Below are 4,203 nucleotides of genomic sequence, written 5' to 3'. Positions count from 1 at the left end.
CCTGCAGGAGCGATGGACTTTCTGACCCTTTCCCGGAATGTTCCGGAGCGTTCCAGAGGCTTCCGGAGGCCGGAGCGGCCCCTGCTCCGGGTGTACATTGAGAATTCCAACAAACCCCCCCTCCAAGTAGCGGGAATTCGGGGGGTCCATCCCCACGGGATCGCGGCACCGAGCGCCCTCCTCCCGGGAATTTCTCCTCCTGGGAATTTCTCCTCCCGGGAATTTCTCCTCCCGCTCCGTGGAACCGCCTCGTTCCTCCTAAATTGGGAATTCTGGGCAGTGATTTGATTGGATTTGGATGGAGAGGGGTGGGGGTTTTTTTTTTCCAGTGGGGGCTCCGAGTCCCCTCACGGCCTCCTCTGGAAAAAGGGATTTTGGGGGGGATCTCCCCATGCTCCGGGAAGCTGGAATTGTCTGGAATTGTCTGGAATTGTGGGGCAGGAGGGATTTTATTGCCCCGTTTCGGGTGGAATCCTCGGGGTCTATAAAATCAGGGGGATTTGGAGGCAGGAGGGGTCTGGAGCCCTTCCCGAAAGGGGGATTGGACCCTCAGGAATCTGGGAATGCTCTGGGATCAGGAATGCTCCGAGCAGGATTTTGGCAGCTCCAGGATCCTGGACTTTTTTTTTTTTTTTTTTTGGGGGGAGTGAGGGTTGTTTTGGGGTTTTTCCAACCCTTTTCCACGTGCCTGTGGCCCCAGGTGTGTCCAAGCCTCACCCCCCCCTCGCCATTCCAGACAGGAATTATGGACCACGTTGCTCATCCCTTGGGAATTCCCCCCCCCCCCCCTTCCCCAGTAACTTAAGGAAAATCTTTATTTTTGCCGATTCTTTGGTTGTTTTGAGGGAGTTTTTTCCCCTCATTTCTGTGAAGTTTCATTCAGGTCTTAATCCTTGGAATTATCCTGGGACTCCTGGGATCCACTGACCCCCCCCCTGGAGGGGGGTGGGACATTCCCAAACCTCTTGGGGTTGGTGGCTCCATGTCCACGTGGATTGAATTCCCTGTTTTCTTTGCTCTTCCGTCCAATAAAGGCCTTTCTCAAGGAATTCCCGTTCCCAAGGGATCCTTGGGGCTGGGAAAGGGGGGGGTAGGAGCTGGGAAAGGGGGGGGAGGAACTTGGGAAAGGCTTTTTGGGGAAGGAAACCCCTGATCTGGGGAATGATCCTGCAGGATTTGGGAATGGTGTCCCTGTTCCCTCTTCCCTGCTCTGCCGGGAGCTGTTCCTGGAGCCAGGACAGGGCTGTGGATCCGCAGGGATTGGGAAAATCCAGGCAGATCCTGGGTTTATCCCGGTGCTTTTCCCTGTTATCCAGCATGTCCAGCTCTCCTGATGGGAATTTTGGGGGGGGTGGAGGGGGTCACATCCCCTCCCTTCCTGCTCCCACTTCCTCCCTCTCCCACATCGAGCCAGAAATCAGGAATTCCTTCCCCATGGAGCTGGATTTAATCTGGATTTTGGGCTTTAAATCTGAGGCCGGCATGGGCTGGGATTTGGGATTTGAATCCCCCCCTGTCCCTCCATGTATTTGGGGTCATTCCAGAGGTTTTTCCCCACATTGGGAAGTGTTCCCATGCACACACAGGGATGTGGGTCCGGCGGGAGCACGGCCCGGAGTTTTATTGCTGGAGCTGCTCCGTCCATCCCGACTCATTCCCGGCTTTTTTCCCACTTCCATGTGTGTGTGTCTCCCTCCCAAATCCTGGGTGGTGGTGGGAGGGGGTGGCTCCGGCCTCACCTGCTCATCCATCCCCCCGCCAGCCCAATCCCACCCCCCCCCACCGGGATGGAGCCGAGGGGGGGGCGGCAGAATCCCGGGATGAACCCTGGACATCCTGGGAATGTCCTCAAGGATCGGGAAGGGCTTCAGTGCTGCTGCTGCTGCTCCTCTTCCTCCTCCTCTTCCTGGGGCGGCTTCGGGCGGGAGAAGAATCCCAGCTGGGGGGGGGAGGATGGATTGGGGGGTGGGAAGAACCCCCTCGAGGGGGGGCATTGAACCCCCCAAAGGTGACACTGTGACCCCCCAAAGGTGACACTGTGACCCCCCAGAGGTGACAGTGACCCCCCAAAGGTGACACTGTGACCCCCCAGAGGTGACACTGTGACCCCCCAAAGGTGACACTGTGACCCCCCGGAGGTGACACTGTGACCCCCCAAAAATGACAATGACCCCCCCCTCACCCTCCAGAGGCCGAGGCTGAGCAGCGCCAGCAGCAGGAGCCCCCCCAGGGCGCTGCCCCCCAGGATCCACAGGGACACGGGCACTCGCCGGCCCTGGAGCACCTCCAGCACCAGCTGCGGGAAAACAGGGATTGGAGGAGGGAGGAAAAAAAAACAGGATTTGTGGGGGGGCGGGAAAAAAACAGGGAATTTTTTTTTGGGGGGGGGAGTCGCTCCTACCTCCCTGCGCTGCGCCCCCTCGCCCAGCACCAACACACCCCCCTGCACCCCCAGCCAGGCACTGCCCACGATCCGCACGCTCCGGAATTTGGCCTGGAGGCGAGAAAAAGGTGGGATTTGTCCCCCAATCCCTCCCTCTGGATCCTCCCTGGAGTGGGAGGGAAGGGTGGGGGTCCCCAATCCCCCCCCCCCGGGGCTCACCCCGCTGAAGAAGCCGCTGTGGAGGGTGCGGAGGAGCCGGACCGAGACCCCCCCGCCGCGCTCCAGCCCCCCCAGGGCGCAGCTCAGCTCCTCGCACCACGTGTTGGAACAGTCCTGGGGGGGCAAAGAATTAGGGGGGAGCCGAAAAAAAATTCCCAGAATAAATTTGGGAACCCGCCCCCCCCAATAAAAAAAACCTCCCCGGCGATGCCCACCAGCCTGTCCACGCGCAGCAGGTCTTCGGGGGGCACCGGGACCACCCGTGTCCCCTCGGGGGGGGGTCGCAGCGTGCAGGTGGCCTGGGAGGGGAGAGGGGAGGGTCAGAGGCAGGGGGGAGAGTCACAGGGAGAGGGTCAGAGGGAGAAGGGAGGGTCAGAGGGAGAGGGGAAGGAGGGAGAGGGGAGAGGGAGAGGGAGAGGGAGAGGGAGAGGGAGAGGGAGAGGGGAGGATCACAGGGAGAAGGGAGGGTTCCAGGGAGAGGGGAGGGTCACAGGGAAGGGTCAGAGGGAGAGGGGAGGGTCAGAGGGAGAGGGAAGGGTCACAGGGAGAGAGGAGGGAAGGAGATGGAAGGGTCAGAGGGAGAAGGGAGAGTCAGAGGGAGAGGGGAAGGAGGGAGAGGTGAGAGGGAGGGTCACAGGGAAGGGTCAGAAGGAGAGGGGAGGGTCAGAGGGAGAGGGAAGGGTCACAGGGAGAGAGGAGGGAAGGAGAAGGAAGGGTCAGAGGGAGAAGAGAGGGTCAGAGGGAGAGGGGAGGAAGGGAGAGGGAAGGGTCAGAGAGAGAGGGAAGGGTCAGAGAGAGAGGGAAGGGTCAGAGGGAGAGGGGAGAGAGAGAGGGAGAAGGGAGGGTCACAGGGAGAGGGGAGGGTCACAGGGAGGGTGCAGGGACCCCCCCCGGGCCCCCCCAGGCTCACGTTGTCCCCGGGCAGCACGCGGGTGACCGACAGGAGGGTGGCCCGGCCGTGTCCCAGCGCCGGCAGCGCCACGTGCAGGGTGAGGTTGTGCGCGGGGTAACACCCCAAATTCTGCACCTGGATGGGGGGGGTCACCATGAGACAGGACACCCCCCCCCATTTGGGGACCCCCCCGGGACCCCCCCGCACCTCACCCTGACCGTGGTGCTGAACTCGGGGCCGGGGCCGTGGGGTTGAACCTCGTAGCGCTGCAGGTTGGTGTCACTGTCACCAGAGAGGGGACACGGGGTGGGGTTGGGGGGGTCACATGGGTGAGTGTGTCCCTCTGTGACCCCCCCCGGGACCTCCCAGCCCCACCTGGACAGGAACAGGTCGGGCTCGTAGAGGATGGGGACAGAAATCCGGGCCAGGTTGTCCTCGGGAGTGGCCTCGGTGCTGTCGCTGGGGTGGGGAGGGTCAGGGTTAAAAAAATACAAAAAAAAAGGTTAAAAAATATAAAAGGGGTTTTAAAAAAAAAAAAAGACAACAAAAAAAAGGTTAAGAAATATAAAAGGGGTTAAAAAAAAAAGACAACAAAAAAAAGGTTAAAAAATATAAAAGACGTTAAAAAAAATAACAAAAATAAAGAAGGTTAAAAAAATATGAGAGGTTAAAAAAAGGGTTAAAAAATATAAAAGAGGTTAATAAAAAT

At 59.3% G+C, this 4,203-nt stretch overlaps 1 long non-coding RNA gene across 1 annotated transcript; it reads right to left on the bottom strand.

Moving 5' to 3' along the window:
* Positions 1 to 1,601: 1,601 nt before the first annotated feature.
* LOC113981347 lies at positions 1,602 to 2,421 on the bottom strand. Its single transcript, XR_003538384.1, has 3 exons — positions 2,402 to 2,421; positions 2,183 to 2,296; positions 1,602 to 1,939 (listed from the first exon to the last, which is right to left on the bottom strand). It is a non-coding gene; the product is annotated as an uncharacterized LOC113981347 (long non-coding RNA).
* Positions 2,422 to 4,203: the final 1,782 nt, after the last annotated feature.

This window comes from Neopelma chrysocephalum, unplaced genomic scaffold (genome assembly GCF_003984885.1).
Source record: "Neopelma chrysocephalum unplaced genomic scaffold, ASM398488v2 Primary Assembly neopelma1_96485, whole genome shotgun sequence".
NCBI lineage: Eukaryota > Metazoa > Chordata > Aves > Passeriformes > Pipridae > Neopelma > Neopelma chrysocephalum.
The sequence above is the reverse complement of the archived record's forward strand: the minus strand, read 5'-3'. Positions and strand labels throughout refer to the sequence as shown.